Genomic DNA, 25,692 nt, shown 5'->3' with positions numbered 1-25,692 from the left:
AACCAAAATGTACATGCTAAAATCGCCACTGGTTCTAAAATTGGTTTTAATAGGATTCCTAGGACCTTTTCTGAGATGCTTTGTGGATATGGCCCCTGTTTTGCATGGATGCAGTGAGGTCAGGACCTCGAGTCCTCTTTAATCGGGAAGGCAGGTAGCCTAGTGGTTAGAGCGTTGGACTAGTAACCGAAAGGTTGCAAGATTGAATCCCCGAAATGACAAGCTAAAAATCTGTTGTTCTGAACAAGGTAGTTAAGCCACTGTTCCTAGGCCATCATTAAAAATAAGATTTGTTCTTACTTGACTTGCCTAGTTAAATAAAGATAAAATAAAACATTACCTGTGCATTTAGGCACGAGCTAACAAGAGCTAATACCATATCTTCCTTTTTTTTGTAAATGTAGAACAGACACGATAATCTTTTAAAAAATAAATTTAGTAACAGTTATAAACAACAGTATGCAACAGTTTCACTGTGACAACAGCATAGAAACCCCCCTCCCCTAAACGTTGAATTTCAAAGTGTTTAAGGTTTAGTGTAGACATTAACTCCAAATGTTTAAGGTTAGGTTTAATTTTAGGCATTAACTCCAAATTCTTAAGGTTAGGCATTAGCGCAACGTTGGCTATACTTGGACGCTATTTACATGAATCAAAGTAAATTAAGATGGATAAAACAAATTGATGCTCTTTACTGCCCACTGCATTCCTGATTGTTTTTCTGAAGGTGTCCTATAACACTGTGCCAAGTGACAATTTTTTATGTTGTGGTATTTTCTTACTGTAATATCATATTTGACGCAGGGTCAGCTGCTGGACTTAAATGCGAATGGTTATTTAACCTCAGACCCTTGCAGAGGTCTCTAATTTTCTTTATATTTTATTAAAGAAACCTGCTCCTGGTTAGGTGAATTGCACTGACCTGAGGGTGTCAGCTTCTCATGTCAGGCAAATATTGCCAACTACTGGTCATTTTTAAAGGTAAAAGGTGTCTAGTGCGCCATGAATAGCATTTTAACAAGAGGGAATCAATCAAATCAAATGGAAATCATTTGTAATGCATCTATCAAAGTAATGCATTTGATTTATTTTGGTTTAATGTGTCAACAACATTTTATTGATCTTGAATCCATTTATTGATCATGAATCACATTGCAATGTCAGTATGTGATTCCAAATCCGCCAGTTGAGAAATGCAAATTGTTATCTGCTATGGAGGTACATTTGTGTCTTTTGTCAGGATTAATCAACAAAAACAAAATTCTGAAGAACATTTTCCACACATTTATTCCACCTACGAAGGACAAAATCTAGGTCAGCACTGGGCGTTCTTCTGAACTTTGACATAGCTAGTAGTGGGTCCTACAATTCAGTTCACATTCTACTGTATTACTATACGTAACCCACTCATAAGCAGGCCGTGATATGGTTTCATAGTCGAAATAATCATATTTCGTGACAGTGTAATGGTTAGCTTTTTTTTACAGTAGGATGAAAGAACACAATAAAACAAATGCTGATATGTCAGATTTCTATTTTACCTGTCCCGTTACTCACCCCCTCCAGGTGCAGCTTGTTTTTCTGAATCCCTGGTGTCCTATAACACTGTGTTCCAAGTGACAATTTTTATGTTGTGGTATTTTCTTACTGTAATATCCTGTTTTTCTGGACTCTGTACCCGCCTGCCTTGACCACGAGCCTGTCTGGACTTAAATCTGATCTGGTTTTGACCTTTAACCTCCATGACCATTCTTGCAGAGGATTTATTAAACCTCTAAACTTTTCCTGTTATATTTTCTCGCCTTGTGTCATTAAGATGAAACCTGCTCAGCGCTTAGTTGTAGGCTTTAGAATGGTCAAAGCAGAGCTGACCTGAGGGTGTTTAGCTTCTCATGTCAGGCAAACATATTTCCCATCACTGGAACAACCACAATACAGTCTTTTAAGCTTTCTGTGCTGTATTGACGATCCTGTGACATCTGCTGCGATTCCATGAATAGCATTTAACAAAAAATAAGAGGGAATCAATCAAATCAAAATGGAAATCATTTGTAATGCATCTATCAAGTAATGCATTTGATTTATTTTGGTTTAATGTTCAACAACATTTTACTTTCAGAGGCGAGCTGATCAAGGGGATGAAAATGTAGATGTTGCCAGATGTTCACTGTGGAACAGGCCGTCTTGTTGTGTCCACATTAACTGTTCTGTTGATCTTGAATCCATTTCAGATTTACACCATCATGAATCACATTGCCAATGTCAGTATGTGATTTGGCCTTGCAATAACCAAGTTGAGAAATGCAAAATGTTATCTGCTATGGAGGTACATTTATTGTCTTTTGTTTGTCCTCATGTGTCTGTTTTTTTACTCTGTAGGCAATCAACAACAAACAAAATTCTGAAACTTCATCCCTCTTTTCTGACCCAAATCCTCTAGGAATCAGCTGTGTTGGACACCTCTCACATCTGAACTGGCTGACACAGAGGACAGCATGATCATAGTGAGAGGTCATGGCATCTCAGGTAATTAAAGACAGCACTGAAATACAGATTGAGATTCTTCTGTCCAAGGTCAGTTTTGCATAGCTAGTGATGATTATGATGCTCCTACAATTCAGTTCATAACATTCTACTATAATTACTATATTACGTAACTTTCTTTCAAAGGCTGTCTCATAAGCTTTTACACCGTGTCATATTAGTTTCATAGTCGATATATAATCATATTTAGTGACAGTGTAATAATTATTGCTTTTTTATACAGAAGGATGAAACACCTGGATAATTAACTTACAATAAGTCTGTCCACTGGGAATGTATCTCATTCCGATATGCATCAGATTGTCACACCTTCTGATCTGCAATTACCTGTCTGTGCCAGTTAATCATGTTTATAGTCTCCATTAAGTATCTCATTCTCCTTTTTGTAGGTGTAGTTTTTCCTTCTGTTTACATGAATTACAAATCAGCCTTTACCCCATAGTGTACAATGTGTAATCATTGATGTCCCAGGAGCAGGTGTAAACACTGTTGAAGTGTATCCCCCCTAATCTACTGCAGACACAGCATTAATTCAAAGAAGGAGTTGATATGACTGAAAAAGAATGTCTCAGAGATTCATACCTGAACCGCACCTGTTTTGCCCAGGAGAAGAGTACCTGCAGTAAATATTTCAATGCTATTCTACAACTGGGGATTTGTGTGGTAATAACTATAGTACATGTGTATATAGGACTTGCATCCTTGGCACAATGAGGTTATTATATTCTACTCTTTCCATAGGCTTCATTAATGCCCTTCAGACTTGAATTTGATACAACAACTATGATAGCTGATGTTCATAGATAGGTTCTGAACTAATATTCATACCAAACGTTTTAGGGTCCATACACAAATCGGCTACATACTGTAGCTAGCTACACATCCATAGGCATACAATTATTTTTATCCTCCAATACAGAATAAGCAAGTAGATAGTTAGCTAGCTATGTTACTTCAGCTGCATTGCAAGGCAAGCGTACACAATAGTACATTCAATTTGCAGAAAATGCTTTATCTAGCTAGATTCTTTGCACCCACTGTTTCACAAGGTGAAAGGTGTGCTGGTTTTCTCAGGAGTCCCTAAAACACAAATTACAAATACATTCTCATGTCATAACACTAGCTAGCTAGCTCATCAGATGCTAAATAGCAATTTTTGTAAATTAACTTTATGACAAAAAAAATATGCACAAACGTTTGTCTCTACATTAACTAAAATAGTCCTCTCAATTGTAAATGTTTCGCTTGACCCATTATGACATTATAACTGCTTCCTTTTGGTTCCACCATAATGTTTTGTCAGCCATTTACACCCAGGGACAGGTAGCTCGTGTCAAATTCGTCATTGGAACCACTCGATATGATTGGTCATATTAAAAACCTTGGGACCCAAATGCATAATGTGTGCTCTAACTCCACCTTGTGGTGGTCTGGAGCAATAAAGCCGTGACGCTGGGTACCTCTAAGTCGGTGTAAGTTCGCAACTTTTAAAGGAGGAACCACATACATACTTAAACTGCATACTCATTTTGGCATTTGATCTAGTAGAATTCACTCATCTTTTCCAACTCAAGTGTTTGACAACAGCTGATAATCAGATATGTTTACCAAAATGAACAAAGGGAGTCAACGCAATCACGCATTCTGAGTACTGAGTACTACTTTCAAAATGTCTCATACAATAAAACTACATTTATTCACATACTATTTAGTACGCTAGGATGGGTATTCGGACACAGACACTGTTTCATGTGCTGTGTTTTCTGTCCTGTCTCAGACCTGTGATTCTGAGAAGGTTTGAGTTCTGGCTGGCGCTTTGAAGTTCTGTCTGAATCGTGATATTTTAAAAGCTACTGGTTCCACTGATTGTTCAGTTAGAGTGCCATTTCAGAGGACAGATTTTGTTTCTTTATGATTTCGTTTTGAAAAGACAATGTTTTTGCCTTTAATGTAAGGCCCTTGGTTTTGTAGTCTTTCAGATAGATTAGTGATTGGATTCGGAGATCCCAAACTATCTCTAATAAGTTCATCATAAGGTGAGTTATAGTGTTATTAATCACTTCTGATAGCATCTCTCCCCTTTTTTCAGGCAATCAGAGGACACATAACATTCTTTGGGCTCACACAAACAGTGGTTTAATTTGTAATGTGACATAAGTGTGGGGTCTGAGGGGAGCTGCTCAGGCCTCTCTCCCGTGGTGGAAGAATGGAATCCCTGATGTGAAGACATGCACTCTGCTATCCGAAGGCAGTGGAAAGTGCTAATGAGCAAAGTAAAAGATGAGTATTTAAACACGCTGACTTCAGCAGGGGGTCAAAATATTGAACCTCAGTTGTCTTTGAGATTTTGATATAGTCAGAACCCAGCATCATTAAAATCAAATCTACTGGATTGACTTACATGGCTTTTGTAGAGCAAACATCAGTACATGTAATTTGTTATTGTGTGTCTCCATGAATAAGTTATTCTTAATTGAGCAAAGGTGCGCCCAGCGTTAGAAGAGACTTTAAAGCTGTTGTTGGAAGTCAGAGATATATCTTGACTGCTACCGTGAGGATGTGATTATATTCTTCTGGGAGGATAGAACCAATTACTATACCCACAAAGCGAATGATTCCCTATAAAAGTGAGCATAAATATACAGTTGGCTTTCTTACCCCATTTATTAGTAGTGTGTCGTTATGTTTGAATGCCACACTGCAGTTAATTAACTAGCTTATTATCTCAAGAGAGATGCCTCCTATTACCTCCGTGACAAACAGGAACAAACTCAAACCACTTCAATCAATTACATAGGAGAAAAATACAGCCAGTCTCACGTAGAAGGCATAAAATATTTTTATTTGGAGGGTAAACTAGTCAAAACCATTCTCACTTACGAGAGGGTGATAACGAGGACAAATAGAAGAAAGACATTTTACTTCCCTTTTTTCTACCCAATTTCAATCTCGTCTCATCGTTGCAACTCCCCAATGGGCTCGGGAGGCGAAGGTCAAGTCATGCGTCCTCCGAAACATGACCCGCCAAACTGCGATCCTTAACTCCTGGCCGCCATCCTGTTGAAGTAGTATGGCTACAGGTTCATCTGCCTCACCTGAAGTCCATTCTTGTGGAAAGCTGCTATAGACCACCAAGTGCTAACAGTCAGTATCTGGGTAATATGTGTGAAATAGTTGATAATTTATGTGATATCAAGAGAGAAGTATTTTTTCTGGGTGATTTAAATATTGATTGGCTATCATCAAGCTGCCCACTCAGGAAAAAAACTTAAAACTCTAACCAGTGCCTGCAACCTGGATCAGGTTGTCAGTCAACCTACCAGGGTAGTTACAAACAGCACAGGAATTAAATCATCAACGTGTATTCACATTTTTACTTACGCTGCAGATATCCAAATCCATAGGATGTAGTGATCACAATATAAAAGCCATTCTAGGAAAACCAAAGATCCAAAGGCTGGGCCTGATATAGTGTATAAGAGGTCATACAAGAAGTTATGTAGTCATTCATATGTTGATGATGTTGAGAATATTTGCTGGTCTGTGGTGTGTAATGAAGAGCAACCAGACGCTGCACTTGACACATTTATGAAACTACTTATTCCAGTTACTAATAAGCCCATTAAGAAAATTACTGTAAAAACTGTTAAATCTCCTTGTATTGATGAGGAATTGATCAATTGTATAGTTGAAAGGGATGAGGCAAAAGGTATGGCAATTAAGTTTGGCAGCCCAACTGATTGGCAAACGTACTGAAAATTAAGAAATCATATGACTTAACTAAATACAAATGTAAATAAAATCCACTATGAAACAAAGGTACATGATATAAAGAATGATAGTAAAAAGATTTGGGGCACCTTAAATGACATTTAACTACTAAATTACATCATTTATTGAATCAGATGGCTCATTCATCACAAAGCACACTGATATTGCAAACTACTTTAATTACTTTTTCATTGGCAAGATAAGCAAACTTAGGGATGACATGCCAACAACACACGCTGACACTACACATCCAAGTATATCTGACCAAATTATGAAAGGCAAGAATTGTACTTTTGAATTCCGTCAGTGAGGAAAAGGTGAAAAAAATATTGTTTTCTACCAACAATGACAAGCCACCAGGGTCTGACAATCTAGATGGAAAAATACTGACGATAATAGCAGATGATATTGCCACTCCTATTTGCCACATCCTCAATTTAAGCCTACGAGAGAGAATGTGCCCTCAGGCCTGGAGGGAAACTAAAGTCAATCCGCTACCCAAGAATTGTAAAGCCTCCTTTACTGGCTCAAATAGCTGACCAATCAGCCTGTTACCAACCCTTAGTAAACTTTTGGAAAAAAATGTTTGACCAGATACAATGCTATTTTACAGTAAACAAATTGATAACAGAATTTCAGCACGCTTATAGTGAAGGACACTCAACAAACACAACACTTACACAAATGACTGTTGATTGGCTGAGAGAAATTGATGATAAAATTATTGTTGGGGCTGTCTTGTTAGACTACAGTGCAGCCTTTGACATTGTTGATCATAGTCTACTGCAGGAAAAACATATGTATTATGGCTTTACATCCATGCTATAAAGTGGATACAGAGTTACTTGTCTAACAGAACACAAAGGGTGTTCTTTAATCGAAGCCTCTCAAATATAATCCAGTTAGAATCAGGAATTCCACAGGGTAGCTGTTTATGCCCCTTGTTTTTTTTACATTTTTACTAATGACATGCCACTAACTTTGAGTAAAGACAGAGTTTCTATGTATGCGGATGACTCAACACCATACACGTCAGCTACTACAGCAACTGAAATGACTGCAACACTAAACAAAGAGCTGTAGTTACTGTAGTTTAAGAGTGGGTAACAAGGAATAAGTTAGCCCTAAATATTTCTAAAACTAAAAGCATTGTATTTGGAACAAAACACTCACTGAACCCTAAACCTCAACTAAATCTTGTACTAAATAATGTGGAAATTGAGCAAGTTGAGATGACTAAACTGCTTGGAGTAACCCTAGATTGTGAACTGTCATGGTCAAAACACAATGATGCAGTTGTAGCTCAGATTGGGAGAAGTCTGTCTATAATAAAGCTCTGCCTTCTTAACAACACTATCAACAAAGAAGGTCCTATAGGTCCTAGTTTTGTCGCACCTTGACTACTGTTCAGTCGTGTGTTCAGGTGCCATAAAAAAGGACTTTGCAATTGGCTCAGAACAGGGCAGCACGGCTGGCCCTTGGATGTACACAGAGAGCTAATATTAATAATATGCATGTCAATCTCTCCTGGCTGAAAGTGGAGGAGAGATTGACTTCATCACTACTTTTATTTATGAGAGGTATTGACATGTTGAATGCACCGAGCTGTCTGTCTAAATTACTGGCACACAGCTCGCACACACAGGCATGCCCCACAAAACAAGAGGTCACAGAGTACTACATAGAGCCATGACTACATGGAACTCTATTCCACATCAAGTAATTGACACAAGCCGTAAAATTAGATTTTAAAAAATGATAAAAAACAGATAAACACCTTATGGAACAGTGGGAACTGTGAATCAACACAAACATTGGCACACACACACACACACACACACACACACACACACACACACACACACACACACACACACACACACACACACACACACACACACACACACACACACACACACACACACACACAAACATTATACATACACATGGATTTAGTACTGTATGTATGTGGTAGTGGTGGAGTAGGGTCCTGTGTGTTGTGAAATGTGTGAATGTATTGTAATGTTTTTAAAATTGTATAAATTGCCTTATTATTGCTGGACCACAGGAAGAGTAGCTGCTGCTTTGGCAGCATCTGGATCCTGGACTTCCTGACGGGCCTCCTGCAGTTGGTCCGGGAAGACGACAACAACACTTGGTAACCCACTTCCGCCATGGTAACCCTCAACATGGGAGCCCCTCGGGGGTTCGTGCTTAGTCCCACCCCCACCCATCCACCCACCCCCCATGTACTCCCTGTTCACCCACGACACCCTTGACTCCAACACCATCTTTATGTTTGCTGAAGACACCATGGTGGTAGGCTTGATCACCAACGACGATGAGACAGCCTACAGGGAGGTGGTCAGAGACCTGGCAGTGTGGTGCCAGGACAACAACCTCTCCCTCAACATCTGCAAGACAAAGGATCTGATCGGAAACGGAGGGCCCATTCACATCGACGGGGCTGTAGGTACAAGATCACTAAGGATCGATCAAACTCCACAGACACCAACACAGTCGTGAAGAGGGCACAACAATTCCTCTGGGATTTCTGTTTGGGTCTCTTATTTGGGATTTCATGCACCAAGATAATATTTAAATCACACAAAAAAGGAGTAAGTTGTATCAATTTAAATTTGGACATTAATGAAACGCCTGGATGACAGCCAAAACTTGTTGAATTTCATTGAATATTTAGCTCCTAGATTCGAATGCTTTATTTCATCAATATCGGATAGATTTAAAAAAGTCCACAGTACAGGGACATCAAACATTCAGCCTGCTCCATAGTCCCTATGGACGCTTTAGTTTAGAGCGCCTGGTTAATTGTGCTTTTTTTTTTAACTCTATGGTTAAAGTAGGAAGAAATATGTAATTGTTGTAAAAATGTGTGATTGTGCAAAGATGTCATCAATGCGAACGGTGTCTACTTTGAAGAATCTAAAATAGAAAATATATTTTGATTTGTTAATTAGTTTTTTGGTTACTAGATGTGTCATTTCATTGTTTTTGAATTTTTGGGGTGGCAGCGTAGCCTAGTGGTTAGAGCATTGGACTATTAACCAAAAGGTTGCAAGATCAAATCCCTGAGCTAACAAGGTACAAATCTGTTGTTCTGTCCCTGAACAAGGCTGTTCCTAGGCTGTCATTGAAAATAATATTTTTTTCTTAACTGACTTGCCTGGTAAAATAAAAAATGTCTTCACTATCATTCTACAATATAGAAAAAAATTACAAATAAAGAAAGAAAAGTTCGGACACCTACTCATTCAAGCATTTTACTTTATTTGTACTATTTTCTACAGCTTCACCTGGAATGCTTTTATAACAGTCTTGAAGGAGTTCCCACATATGCTGAGCACTTGTTGGCTGCTTTTCCTTCACTCTGCGGTCCAACTCATCCCAAACCATCTCAATTAGGTTGAGGCTGGGTGATTTTGGAGGCCAGATCATCTGACACAGCACTCCATCACTCTCCTTCTTGGTCAAATAGCCCCACACACAGCCTGCAGGTGTGTTGGTTCATTGTCCTGTTGAAAAACAAATTATAGTCCCACTTGCGCAAACCAGATGGGATGGTGTATCGCTGCAGAATGCTGTGGGAGCCTTGCTAGTTAAGTGTGCCTTGAATTCTAAATAAATCACTGACAGTGTCACCAGCAAAGCACCCCCACACCATCACACCTCCTTGTCCATGTTTCACGGTGGGAACCACACATGCAGAGATCATCCATTCATCTACTCTGTGTCTCACAAAGACACGGCGGTTGGAACAAAACATGTCAAATTTGGACAACCGTGAAGCTTTGGGCTATGTGCCCTAAACAACTACAAAGTCAACTTCCCACAAAACAGGTGGGAGAAAAGGGTACCTAAGTATGGTTCTCAATCAAAGACAATGATAGACAGCTGTCCCTGATTGAGAACCATACCAGGCCAAGACATCGTAATACAAAACATAGAAAAAAAGGACATAGAATGCCCACCCTAGTCACACCCTGGCCTAACTAAAATAGAGGGAAAAAAGCCTCTCTATGGCCAGGGCGTGACAGCAAGAAAATGCACTCACCTACTGTGTCTGGCATGGGACATTATTAGCTCTCATGCATACAGACCTCTCTAGTGTCATCAGAAACAAAAAACACAGTATTATTATTATACATTTTAGTTAAAGGGCTTTTCAAGGCACCCAAAGTCACTTGACTCCAAGTGCTCAGCCAACTTTATTACTTCAGTCAAATCACATCAAACTGCAGTCAGTTCACACAGTTTCATAGTGCTTGGATCAGTGTCCTCTCCAAACAGAGTCAGAGAAAGAGAAGGAGAGGAAGAGAGAAAGAGAGACAAATAGACTACCATTGCTGTCCCCTTTTCCTATGATGACATTATTGCTTGCAGTCTGGTGTCTCTTAATTTAATCTAGTCAAAGTGTAATAATAGCATCTGGATCAGAGGAACGTAATACATACACACAGTCCTAACCTTCAAAACAGAGAGATGTACTTGGTTTAGCCCAGACCCCCCACACATACTCCCCAAGCCCGGGGTTGTCAACCCTGCTTCTGAAGAGCTATAGGGTGGGCAAGCTTTGTAAATTACATATCAGCATTAATACACCTGAAACAGCTTATCCAAGTCTTGAAGAGAGGTGATATTTGTGTTAATGCTGGGATGGAGCAAAAGTCTGCCCAATGCAATTCACCTCCCATTCACTGACCTAAAACGACATATTATACGCTATGCAGTACGTATTATGAATAAATACCAGTGACATCACTGCTACAGACTGAACTCTGACCTACAGGGTCACGATCTCATATCCTATTGAACGTTTAGAGAACTAATGAGAGAAGGAAATGAGAGGAGGAGGAGAAGAAGAAGAGAAGAGTAGACTTTCACCCAGGGGTTGGGTGTCTCAGGGGGTTGGAGGGGTTGTGCAGCTGATGGTCCAGGTGTGTGTTTGTGTGCTTGTGTGTGTGTGTGTGTGTGTGTGTGTGTGTGTGTGTGTGTGTGTGTGTGTGTGTGTGTGTGTGTGTGTGTGTGTGTGTGTGTGTGTGTGTGTGTGTGTGTGTGTGTCCCTGAGCCACATCCTTGATCACCTTCCTGATCTCTATATCTATCTCCTGTAGGGAGGGTCGGAAGAATGTAACAAAGAAGGGAAGGAAGAAGAAAGACAAAAGAAAACATTTATTGGAGAACTTGGACCACCTTTGTGTGTGTATGTTTGTGTGTTGGTGAAGACGTGTGTACCTTGATCTCCTCCACAGAAGTAATGTTGGACAACACGCATAGCTTTACCATAGTGATGGGGTCACTCTTACTCCGCATTTCCTTGATCTCCTCATGGGTACGGTATCTACAGGAAGTTACATCACACACAGGAAGAGGGGTTAGAACTGATTAACAGGATTCATCTCTAGCCCTTGGTCAATGAGAGAGATAGAGAGACAGAGCCCTTGAAAGAAAGTGGTACTAGAGTATTCGGATGCATCCCAAAGCAACACTGCACTACACTGAGGGGTGTCTAGACAGGGTATAATAGGGAGTGAGGGATAGGGGCAACACAAGGAGGTGGGTAAGGGAGAGAGAGAGAGAGAGAGAGAGAGAGAGAGAGAGAGAGAGAGAGAGAGAGAGAGAGAGAGAGAGAGAGAGAGAGAGAGAGAGAGAGAGAGAGAGAGAGAGAGAGAGAGAGAGAGAGAGAGAGAGAGAGAGAGAGAGAGAGAGAGAGAGAGAGAGAGAGAGAGAGAGAGAGAGAGAAAAATGTGTTGGTTTGGGTGGGAAGTAAGTGACGGGGTAGAGAGGGACCAGGGGTCAGGTGACAGTCACAGGGTCAGGGGTCAGAGATCACTTCTCACCTTACCGTCGCTCATGCTGTGTCCGTGGTAATGTTAGACCTCCAGCTCCGTGACAATAGGACCCTGTCAGAGAGTTTTCCAAACGAAGAGACTCAACAAGGTAGCCAACGCCGCCATGACACTGCTGAATAGCCTGATCAGGGATTTCTTTTGGAGGAGCAGTTTCTCAGCATCTTCCCAAAGCTATGCTCTCTGGCCCCGCAGCACCCCAGGAGTACCAGGAGTGGTTAAACGCTCTTAAACCAGTTATAACTTTCCCATCTCTGCACTAATCAGAACTCCTCTTCTCCACCTCTACAACCAATCATTGCTCACCTTCCAGGCTTGGCAGGGATCTGCAGCGAACTTCATGGCCTCCCTCACGCACAGAACGGCCATTGTGTGTGCTAGCAAAGGACCTCTCTACAGACGTCCCCATGCTGAACTGGTTGTTCTCAGATGAAGATACACAGCATATTCTACAGAGCTGCCATGTTGAAAGACTCAAAAGATCTGGCCGTGATTGGACAAGAGGAAGAGAGTTGATGATGATAATTAGATAAATAGATAAAACAATAGATAGAACATTAGATAGGACATGTCTCACCTGGTTGGCTGTTCTGTCTCCATACAGCATTACACACACCAGGTTGTAGTCCTGGTACAGACTAGGGCCACACCTGCCCCCAATGGAACCTGTAGACACACACACACTGAGAATGTATCTTCCCTAAATCCTAAACGTAAAGCTTGAGTCCTTAATTGAGACACTAACTTGCCTCTGTTAGAAGCTGAGTGATGGGCTGAGTGATGGGCCTGGAGAAATGTAACAATGCTCAAGTTCATAGACAGAGCTATGGATGCAAGGACCGACCATTCATAGTTTTACCATGTTTTGAAGCTATACAGTGTTTTTTTACAATTACGTTGTTTACAAACAATGGATTAAACAAGCTTATATTTTGGGTTCTGATGAGGTAAGACAGTTGATAAATGAATAAAGCATTTATAAGTTACACTCTTCAAGAATCATTATCTATACACTGATGTCACAAAAAATTAGGAACACCTTCCTGATATAGGACAGCCTTCATTCGTTGGGACATAGAGTGTCTACAATGTGTCAAAAGCATTCCACAGAGATGCTGGCCCATGTAGACTCCAATGTTTCCCATGGTTGTTTTAAGTTGGCTGGATGTCCTTTGGGTTGTGGACCATTCTTGATACACATGGGAAACTGTTGAGCATGAGAAACCCAGCAATGTTGCATTTCAGGCACTTAAACATTATGTTTGGCCCATTCACCCTCTGAATGGCACACACACACAATACATGTCTCAATTGTATCATCATTATATTATGTAAAGTATCACATACCTCCATATCTCACCACTGTTTTATTGTGACAATAGTCACAATAGTGACTATCACAATAGTTTAATCATTTGCTGACAATCTCTTCACACAAAAGTTGAAGCTGTACAGTCCTGTGTTTTGGCACTGTGCACATCTTCAGGATCTGTACTTTAGTACCATAACATCCCGCAGAGTGAGGGATGTATACATTGTCACAATATGCACATATCAAAGCACTGTCAGAATTATGCATACAACAAATGCCTCAGTATTCCATCAATTTAACTTGCAGCGAATACAAAATACAGTCGGCACAAAACAGTTGAAACCAGTTTAAAATCTCTAGCATACATCAGCTGACTGACGAGCTCGCTAGCAACTACTACATTTGATTTGTACTCTTCAGGAATGTTAATGTTAGTATCAATTTGCTATCTATCTATCTTCTAACATAACAGCTTCCCAATTCCAAATCAAATCTAATTTTATTGGTCACATACATGGTTAGAAGATGTTATTGCCAGTGTAGCGAAATGCTTGTGCTTCTAGTCCCCGACAGTGCAGCAATATCTAACAAGTAATATCACAATTCCACAACAACTACCTAATACACTCAAATCTAAGTAAAGGGATGGAATAGTAATATGTGCATATAAATATATGGATGAGCAATGACCGAGCTTAATAGGCAAGATGCAATAGATGGTATAAAATGCAGTATATACATATGAGATGAGTAATGCAAGATATGTAAGCATGATTCAAGTGGCATTACTAAAGTGACATTTACTAAAGTGGCCAATGATTTCAAGTCTGCAGGTAGCCAGCAGCCTCACTGTGTTAGAGATGGCTGTTTAACAGTCTGATGGCCTTGAGATGGAAGCTATTTTTCAGTGTCTCGGACCCAGCTTTGATGCACCTGTACTGACCTCACCTCCTGGATGGTAGCGAGGTGAACAGGCAATAGCTCGGGTGGTTGTTGTCCTTGATGATCTTTTTGGCCTTGCTGTGACATCGGGTGCTGTAGGTGTCCTGGAGGGCAGGTAGTTTTCCCCTGGTGATGCGTTGTGCAGACCGTTATCTGTAGCTATCCGATTATGTCAGCTTCAAATAAATAAATCATTGTATCGGTAAAGTGTCTAATTGAACACGCTGACGATTAACAAAGTATAGAGGTTGTTTATATGGAAGGATTTACCGATAATTGTCAAAATCGAATAACTACAGCTTTCTTCGTCGATAAAAGGGTGCACTTAAAAGAAACTGACACGGTAGTATACCCAAGTTCATAGAGGTTTGTCTGTTAGAAGAACACGAATGGTACATGTCACCGCGGTTATTCTACCAGTTCCTTTCATTTCAATACAATATCGATGTGAGTGAGTGATCTATTGAGTACAGCAGAGCAAGCTCATCAACTCCAGTCTTGAGTGAATGCTTAAATATAAATATAAATATAAATAATAAATATTGGTGCGTGTGCAGTTCACAGGGTAGGATACTAACTATGATGTGTGTGTAGGTGGTAACTTTTACGAATTGGTCTTCAAAATATCAATACTTATTTCAGCATATTGATTATGAATTTGGACATCTGCAAACAGTGTTTTGACACTCAACTATCAATAAAAATGCCATGACAACAGGAAGCAGGAACAGTATCATTTTCAATGAGTTTTAGAAATATAAATGGCACTTTTAACCGAATTTTTCATCAAGATTCTACCTAAAAACGTGCTATAATTTATTGATTTTGATGATATTAGTGTAATCATAAAAATATGTTTGTCCTGGCTAATAAAAAAAATATGGCCCGCTACAGACGTCTATATTGGTCCATTAATACAAGACTCGTAAAGGGCCAGTACACTACTTTGGTATCATAATTATTATTTATTTTTTACTTTTGTTTATTTTTATATTTCAGGGGATGCTGCCAGTATCCTCAGCACCCATACTTCCCCATCTATGCCCCCCGGGGTTAAATCCCCCCCTCCTGTAATTCTCACAGAAACCACTTTGTCACAATTTTGTTTAAACACTTTCCCTGGATGCCATTAGTCTTGTACAACAAAAAATGTAATTGGTCTCATCTCAACTGTTTTAAGTCACTCCAACAAAACGATTTTGAGTTACATTGAGCTAATAATTTGTCATGTACATAAAGTTATATACAGTATATCATCTAATGCAGTTATATATATAAACGTTTTCATATATAACATTAAGGGAGCCCAAAGATAAATAATCCACTTGGTTAGAGAGAAAAATGTTAACCAGTTTTTAATAAAGTGATCAACTTTAAAGTGAGTATGCTGGGGCTAAACATTTCCCTTAGGGGGGGGGGGCGTTTTCCCCCAAATTATCCTATTCGTTTTAAAAATGTATGTAGCTTATATATTTTACAGTCATGGGGTTAACGGAGAGATTCAGACATCTGCCCCCAGAGCAACATTGAGACATTTCATGAATTACGTGCTAAAATAAAACAATGAAAGGATGTTGTTAAAGATTTGTACACATTTGAATTTCTAGCGAACTACAGGGTGTGTCATCTGGCATCTGGACATATGTATGAATGAGGCGGCTATAGTCACGGAAGCTTTTGGATTATCAGTCACGTACGTCATTGCAGGGATTTGCTGTATTGTATGCCTTTCCCTCAGGATTCTGCTACTTCGACCAGTCCGCGACAGCAGCAATAATTATACCATAGCTGCAGGTAAACTATATATTTATATAATCAATCTGAAAATGTTGTATAAAAGGAGATTAGTTAAACAGATAATAATAGATGCGTTTCATATCCTAAAGGATCATTTTCCAACTCTATCGAAGGATGTTTGTTTTTTCATTCAAATGTTGAAATAATAGTGTTTTGTCCGAGGTAAGCAATCACATAGGCTATGAATAGCCATCATTTCAAATCTATTCCATAGGCTCCAGCATTTAGGTATGCTACAGCTGTACCTCTCTCATTTTACAGCAGCATTTATTCATTATATTTATTCAGTCTACTAGCCTACTTATAAACTCAAGTCCAGTCATAGGCGTTAACTGAATGAAGGCTACCGAACAAACATATAGCCTATAGGCACATTTTTAAGTAAACTATAGTTTACTGGTATTTTCTTAAACCGAAATTGTATTTGAGTGAAAAGTGGATTCCGTGATGTATTAATCTGTATGTATGGATGTAGTATGGTCATCGTTGTGTAGCCTCCCTGATGCTTGCATTTCTAATATCACATTTTTGCTGGTTACATTTTCAGGTGACTCCTACATTGGAAATACATTACATTTCCCTCAAGTGGAATGGTTGCAGTACTGTGCTATTGACTTTAAAGAAGTATAAAGTAATATTCCCCGGTTTATTGTATTCGAGGAATAAAGAGAAGAAGGCTACTAAATGAGTGCCAGAACATCGGAGAATTTGGAGCTTTCCATACCACACTGCACCTTCAACGGGACTACTCAGACAAATGGGACATGCATCAACCAAGTTGATCAGTTGTTTCTGGCATTCTCGTCCACTGTCGTGCTCATCGTCCTCGTGGCGGTTATCATTGGGATCATAATTGTTTCTCTCGTTACTTTTCATTTACACAAAAGGAAGATGAAAAAGGGCAAGATTCGAAAGGCGCAGGAGGAGTATGAGCGGGATAACTGCAGCCCTAAAACCATAAAAGGGGAGCAAGCAACCCGACATTGCATCATGGTTAGACCCGGTCTCCGAGCGCCCCTCGCTGCAGTCCAGAAAAATGAACAGAACACGCCGTTTAATGAAGACTCTAGTGTCACACATAACCCAGAAAACAGCTCAAAAGCTGACACAAGCCAAATTAACAGCACCCATTGGTGTCTCGGTGATAATGCACAGTTCATTCGTTGAAAAACTTGTAAATAACTACACTATATTCATATAATTACTAGAGATATAGTTGCAGTTCCACAAACATGAACAGTCTTCATTATAATTTACCACCAATGATTACCGGGAAGAGCCGTCAACTCTGTAAATCTCAAGTAGACCAACCTATATAATATGGGACTACCAAAGGGTTGTTGTTTTTTGTCACTGAATGACAAGAAAGACTAATGGTTGTTACAGGAGTCGACTTGGACCAAGTAAATGTAATTGTATACATGGATTTGTATAAATAAGATCGTTCTAAATTGGCTGAACATAGACCTAAAGTCATCTCATACCGGTAAAGTGTTGTAATGTGAAGGAGGGGGCTGAAGGTGTCATTATGCACTTCGGCACTGGACAGCGTCCATCGCAGCCATAAGCGCTGTTTAGTGCTGAAGTGGTTCTCCCTGTCGAATGTCAGAAGTGCTGAATTGTTGAGGCAACGGGGTGTATTCATTAGTAGGACGCGGTTGCAAAACGTTTTTGAAGGTGCAAAACGTTTTGCAACGAAAACGAGAGTTTATTTTTGGAAAAATTCACGTAGGTCCACCCCGTTCGTGTTTGCTTCTGTTCTCCAGGTTTTTTTCATAGTGCCACAATGCTTTTTACTTTAAAGTAGAGAGCACAATAGCCATATATATTTCACAATTAAGTAGGCTAGAAATATTTTTACGGAATAGTAGCTATTTTAAGATAAATGCTGTTTTTGCCATGCTAGTTAGGTAAAAACATATTCCTTTGTCCTACATAGTTTGAAAATACTTTTTGGACTGAAAGCATACAAATGCCGCTGTTAGTGTTGTTATACTCTTGTTTTGGTCAATGTTCTGTATATCAATAGTGATATTTGTGTTAGAGAGGCATTCTACAGTAGTTCCGTAATAGCCTTCAGGTCTCAGTACAGTGACATCTCTGTCATTGTTTAGCTTTTTATCAGCAGATTAATATATATACTGGATAATTTATGCTTTTAGTTCTAGAATAGCATTACTATAGTGTATCTTACCATATCTATAATAAATAATAAACCATTTTAAAAGTCAACATTTCTCTGCAATCATCTTGTCAGTATGCTAAATTGAACTTGGCACAGTATATAGGCCTATCTTAAAAATGAATGTCAGTTTTAACTTATAGATGAAGCAATAGGGTACACAGGCCTCATTTGTGTCATTCAATGTGGCAGGGCAACTAACATTAGGGTGTATATGACATGTTCGGTCCATCATTATAACGATTCATATTGTATAGCCCTATAAACAATATAATTATTCCATGATGTAATTATGTTCAAAATATGGCACTTTGGCCTATTAATGCACAATTACTGCCCAAATTATTTTTTGCCCACCATCCCCACTGCCACTTAAGTACATTTTGCACTTGTTAAAGGCCCAATGCAAACGTTTTTACATCAATATCAAATAATTGCTGGGTAAAAATTAAGTACCTTACTCTGATAGATTTCAATTAAAATAGGCAAAAATAGTTTTTAAGTTAAAAACTACTTCTCAAACAATAATTTTGCTAGGACTGTCTGGGAGTGGACTGAATAGGGACTAGAATTAAAACTACCTGTTATTGGCAGAGAGGTTTGGAACTTTCTTTCTTAGTGGTCTATTAACCAATTTACCACATGGTGATGTCACCATGGAAGCCGAAATTCCCACCCATGTAAATCTGCTGATTAGAAGGTCCTGTGTAGATAGTATTTTCAACCAGCAACTATCCAGAAATAGCACTGCTCACAGTTTTCACACTTTTACAGTGTTAGATTCATCATTGTTTTACCCCAAGTTTGTGATATCCAATTGCGATCCAATTCTGACCTTGTCTCATCACTGTAACTCCCCAACGGGCTCAGGAGAGGACAAAGGTTAAATCATGCATCCTACGCAAAACACGACCCACCAAACCACACTTCTTAACACCCGCCTGCTTAACCAATGTGTCAGAGGAAACACCATTCAACTGATGACCGAAGTCAGCCTGCGGGCACCCGGCCCGCCACAAGGAGTTGTTAGAACATGATAAGCCCAGTTTTGCCACCCAGCCAAACCCTCCCCAACGATGCTAAGCAAATTGTGCTCCGCACTATGGGACTCCCGGTCACGGCCAGTTGTGACACAGCCTGGGATCGATCCCGGGTCTGTAGTGACGCCTCAAGCACTGCAATGCAGTGTCTTATACCGCTGTGCCACTCGGGAAGCAATATCTTGCTGTTTCAATTCAATAATAGCCTTTTTTAAACTTTTCGTTCAAAATGTTACCTGAAATTAAATGTTTTAGTTGGTCCAGTGATGGTGGTGTAGTACAAAGACTGGAATTCCATGAACCAAGATGTTGTGAGTTCAAATCACATGTTCACAAATCACAAGGACATGTTGAATAATAATGACTGTATACATGCACAATGTATGTGTCAAATATATAAGTTGAAAACATTGTATGTCAAAAGCACTGTTTGTGTGTGTGTAACAAGTTCCACAGACTTTTTTAGATAAGACGCCAAATAATAATTTCTAGTTTAATGTACATATGTGACAAATTGAGCACACGCTTCATTTTGAGTTGACTGAATTTCTGCCTACATTTCCTTATGTTGGAGCTAAGTTTGGGCTAACTGAAAATGTTAAGTTCAGGAAACACTTCTACCGAAAAGTTAGGTAAACTACAAAAAAAGCTGTGGAACCAGTTACTTAATAACATACTGAACAAAAATATAAACGCAACATGTAAAGTCCCATGTTTCAAGGGCTGAAATAAAAGATCCTAGAACTTTTCCATATGCACATAAAGCTTATTTCTCTCAAATTATGTGCCCAAATTTGTTTACATCCCTGTAAGTGAGCATTTCTCCTTTGCCAAGATAATCCATCCACCTGACATTTGTGGCATATCAAGAAGCTGATTAAAGAGCATGATCCTTACACCCGGGCACTTTGTGCTGGGGACATTTTAAGGTCCACTCTAACATTTGCCGTTTTGAGGGAGAATGCAACTGCCATGCTGACTGCAGGAATGTCCACCAGAGCTGTTGCCAGAGAATTGAATGTTAATTTCTCTACCAATGTCGTTTTAGAGAATTTGGCAGTAAGTCCAATTGGCCTCATAACCAGAAACCATCTCAGGGAAGCTCATCTGCATGCTCGTCGTCCTCACTGCAGTTGACCTGACTACAGTTCGTAACCGATTTCAGTGGGCAAATACTCACCTTCAATGGCCACTGGCACGCTGGAGAAGTGTGCTCCTCATGGATGAATCCCAGTTTCAACTGTACCGGGCAGATGGTAGGTGGCGTGTATGGCCAGTTGTTCAACGTTGTGAACAGAGTACCCCATGGTGGCATTGGGGTTATGGTATGGGCAAGCATAAGCCAATGGACAATGAACACAATTGCATTTTAACCGATGGCCATTTAAAATGCACAGAGATACCGTGAGGAGATCCTAAGGCCCCTTGTAGTGCCATTCATCCGGCACCATCACCTCTTGTATCAGCATGATAATGCACAGCCCAGTGCCGCAAGGATCTATACACAATCCATAGAAGCTGAAAATGTCAACCAATTGAGCCTGTTTGGGGTGCACTGGATCAACATGTATGACAGCGTGCTCCAGTTCCTGCCAATATCCAGCAACTTCTCACAGCCATGGAAGACAACATTACAACATTCCATAGGCCACAATCAACAGCCTGATCAACTCTATGCGCTGCATGAGGCAAATAATGGTCACACCAGATACTGACTGGTTTTCTGATCCACACCCCTCCCTATCTGTATTCCCAGTCATGTGAAATCCATAGATTAGGCACTAATTTATTTATTTAAATGGACTGATTTCCTTAAAATAATAATAACCAAAGAATTGTTGGTTAAGGGCTTGTAAGTAAGCATTTTACTGTAAGGTCTACTACACCTGTTGTATTCGACGCATGTGACAAATAACATTTGATTTGATATGAACTGTAACTCAGTAAAACCTTTTGAATTGTTGCATCTTCAGTGTAATTAGCTGAAACAACTATATTTGTGTTTTTTTTTACATTGTATCTTTATCCAAACACTCATACTCTTATCTGATTATTATTATTGAATCTAGGCCCAGGTCCGAATTTCAAATTGAACCCTAGCTCCTACCTCCTAGCCAAAAATAGATCTGAGAGGACTGGGTGGGTGGAAACAATATGACAACATTTGCAACCATTCAATTAACCACCTGAAGGCAAGATTAAAGTCCTCTCCAGTCTACTTTTCAACTAATTTAAAGTAACTGTCCAGTGTTTCAGATTTCAATTAAATATAACCTACGAGTAATTACAATATGAGTTAAATAATTTTCCTTTCAAAGAAATTGTAATTAAGTATGTTAAAAAGCAGCTTTTCTGTGATGGAATCTTGTGGGCATACTCCAACAACAGAATGGTGTGGGCATATACAAGTCATTAAAAAATCATACGAGTAGATCACCAGCTTTGAAACGGTCTGTTTGAGATACAAATTTCAGGTGGGGTTTTTGAAGTATAAGTATAGGATGAGTCAAAAACATTATTTGGGTATGCGTTAACAGATTACAAACTTTTAAAAGTGAGATTTTCACTGGACAGTTACTTTAACATCTGATTTATTTAACAGAAGGCACATCTCAATAGGTGGTCCAGGTCAGACATGACATGGCACAAGGGGGGAGGAGGAGGTTGGCCTTTGCTCGTTTGTTCTCTATTGGTCCTCTATTGTTCCTCAAGCAATGGGGAAGGCTGATGATGACATAGGGTGCAGGCCAGGCAGCAGGCTGTGGAGTCTGCCACTACAACAGTCAGTGTAGTCAGCTCAGCTATCCCCATTGAGACCGTGTGTGTGCCTCGACCTAGGTTGGGCAAAACTAAACATGGCGGTGTTCGCCTTAGCAATCTCACTAGGATAAAGACCTCCTCCATTCCTGTCATTATTGAAAGAGATAATCATACCTCAAATCTCAAAATAGGGCTACTTAATGTTAGATCTCTTACTTCAAAGGCAATAATAGTCAATGAACTAATCACTGATCATAATCTTGATGTGATTGGGCTGACTGAAACATGGCTTTAAGCCTAATGAATTTACTATGTTAAATGAGGCCTCACCTCCTGGCTACACTAGTGACCATATGCCCCGTGCATCCCGCAAATGCGGAGGTGTTGCTAACAATTACGATAGCAAATTTCAATTTGATTTACAAAAAAAAGACGTTTTCGTCTTTTGAGCTTCTAGTCATGAAATCTATGCAGCCTACTCAATCACTTTTTATAGCTACTGTTTACAGGCCTCCTGGGTCATATACAGCATTCCTCATTGAGTTCCCTGAATTCCTATCGGACCTTGTAGTCATAGCAGATAAAATTCTAATATTTGGTGACTTTAATATTCACATGGAAAAGTCCACAGTGTCACATTCTGACCCTAGTTATTGTGTTAATTGTTTGTTTTAGTTGGTCAGGACGTGAGTTGGGTGGGCATGCCCGTCTGTCCAGCGCCGCCTGAGCTGCCCGTCTGCTCAGCGCCATCAGAGTCTCCCGTCTGTCCAGAGATGCTAGAGTCTCCCGTCTGTCCAGAGCTGCTAGAGTCTCCCGTCTGTCCAGAGATGCAAGAGTCTCCCGTCTGTCCAGAGCTGCTAGAGTCTCCCGTCTGTCCAGAGCTGCTAGAGTCTCCCGTCTGTCCAGAGCTGCTAGAGTCTCCCGTCTGTCCAGAGGTGCTAGAGTCTCCCGTCTGTCCAGAGCTGCTAGAGCCACCAGAGCCGCCAGTCTGTCATGAGCCGCCAGAGCCGCCAGTCAGCATGGAGCCGCCAGAGCCGCCAGTCAGCGTGGAGCCGCCAGGGCCGCCAGTCAGCGTGGAGCCGCCAGAGCCGTCAGTCAGCCAGGAGCTGCCAGAGCCGTCAGTCAGCCAGATGCTGCCAGAGCCGTCAACCAGCCTGAGCTATCTCTCAGTCCTGAGATATCTCTCAGTCCTGAGCTACCCCTCAGTCCTGAGCTACCTGTCAGTCCTGAGTTACATCTCAGTCCTGAGCTACCCCTCAGCCCTGAGTTACCCCTCAGTCCTGAGCTACCTATCAGTCCTGAGCTACCCCTCAGTCCTGAGCTACGCCTTAGGTCCAGAGGTGTCCCTCAATCCGGTGGGCCTGTTGTTTAGGGTTCCCAGGTCAGGGTTGGCGGCAAGGGTTGCCGTTCCTAGGAGACCACAGAGGCGGACTAAGACTATGGTGGAGTGGGGTCCACGTCCAGCGCCAGAGCCGCCACCGCGGACAGATGCCCACCCAGACCCTCCCCTATAGGTTCAGGTTTTGCAGCCGGAGTTCGCTTCTTGGAAGGGGGGTACTGTCACGTTCTGACCCTAGTTATTGTGTTAATTGTTTGTTTTAGTTGGTCAGGACGTGAGTTGGGTGGGCATTCTATGTTTTGTGTGTCTAGGTTGTTTTTCTGTGTTCGGCCTAGTATGGTTCTCAATCAGAGGCAGGTGTCGTCAGTTGTCTCTGATTGAGAATCATACTTAGGTAGCCTGGGTTTTACTGTTGTTTGGTGGGTGATTGTTTCCGTGTCTGTGTTTGTTTCACCACACAGGACTGTTTCGGTTTTCACCTTTGTTGTTTTTGTAAATTAAAGTGTTCAGTTTGGATTTGTTATTAAATAAGATGAACACTAACCACGCTGCGTTTTGGTCCTCTCCTTCAATGGAAGGAGAGACCCACTCCAAAAGGCTTTCGGAGCCATCATCGACTCAGTGGGTTTTGTCCAACATGTCTCTGGACCTACTCACTGTCACAGTCATACTCTGGACCTAGTTTTGTCCCATGGAATAAATGTTGTGGATCTTAATGTTTTTCCTCATAATCCTGGACTATCGGACCACCATTTTATTATGTTTGCAATTGCAACAAATAATCTGCTCAGACCCAACGAAGGAACATCAAAAGTCGTGCTATAAATTCACAGACAACACAAAGATTCATTGGTGTCCTTCCAGACTCCCTCTGTCTACCCAAGGACGCCAGAGGACAAAAATCAGTTAACCACCTAACTGAGGAACTCAATTTAACCGTGCGCAATACCCTAGATGCAGTTGCACCCCTAAAAACTAAAAACATTTCTCATAAGAAACTAGCTCCCTGGTATACAGAAAATACCGGAGCTCTGAAGCAAGCTTCCAAAGAATTGGAACGTAAATGGCGCCACACGAAACTGGAAGTCTTCCGACGAGCTTGGAAAGACAGTACCGTGCAGTATCGAAGAGCCCTTACTGCTGCTCGATCATCCTATTTTTCCAACTGAATTGAGGAAAATAAGAACAATCCGAAATTCCTTTTTGATACTGTCGCAAAGCTAACAAAAAAGAAGCATTCCCCAAGAGAGGATGGCTTTCACTTCAGCAGTAATAAATTAATTAACTTCTTTGAGGAAAAGATCATGATTATTAGAAAGCAAATTACGGACTCCTCTGCGTATTCCTTCAAAGCTCAGTTGTCCTGAGTCTGCACAACTCTGCCAGGACCTAGGATCAAGAGAGACACACAAGTGTTTTAGTACTATATCTCTTGACACAATGATGAAAATAATCATGGCCTCTAAACCTTCAAGCTGCATACTGGACTCTATTCCAAATAAACTACTGAAAGAGGTGCTTCCTGTGCTTGGCCCTCCTATGTTGAACCTAATAAACGGCTCTCTATCCACCGGATGTGCACCAAACTCACTAAAAGTGGCAGTAATAAAGCCTCTCTTGAAAAAGCAAAACTTTGACCCAGAAAATATAAAAAACGTTTTCCTATATCCTCTTTTTCCTATTCCTATATATTTTCCTATACTTTTTCCTATATCGAATCTTCCAAAATTTTTAGAAAAGGCTGTTGCGCAGCAACTCTGCCTTCCTGAAGACAAACAATGTATACGAAATGCTTCAGTCTGGTTTTAGACCCCATCATAGCACTGAGACTGCACTTGTGAAGGTGGTAAATGACATTTTAATGGCATCAGACCGAGGCTCTGCATCTGTCCTCGTGCTCCTAGACCTTAGTGCTGCTTTTGATACCATCAATCACCACATTCTTTTGGAGAGATTGGAAACCCAAATTGGTCAACACGGACAGACAAGTTCTGGCCTGGTTTAGATCTTATCTGTCGGAAAGATATCATTTTGTCTCTGTGAATGGTTTGTCCTCTGACAAATCAACTGTAAATTTTGGTGTTCCTCAAGGTTCCGTTTTAGGACCACTTAACTATATATTTTACCTCTTGGGGATG

Source organism: Oncorhynchus keta, chromosome 18 (assembly GCF_023373465.1).
Source record: "Oncorhynchus keta strain PuntledgeMale-10-30-2019 chromosome 18, Oket_V2, whole genome shotgun sequence".
Lineage (NCBI taxonomy): Eukaryota > Metazoa > Chordata > Actinopteri > Salmoniformes > Salmonidae > Oncorhynchus > Oncorhynchus keta.
The sequence above is the reverse complement of the archived record's forward strand: the minus strand, read 5'-3'. Positions refer to the sequence as shown.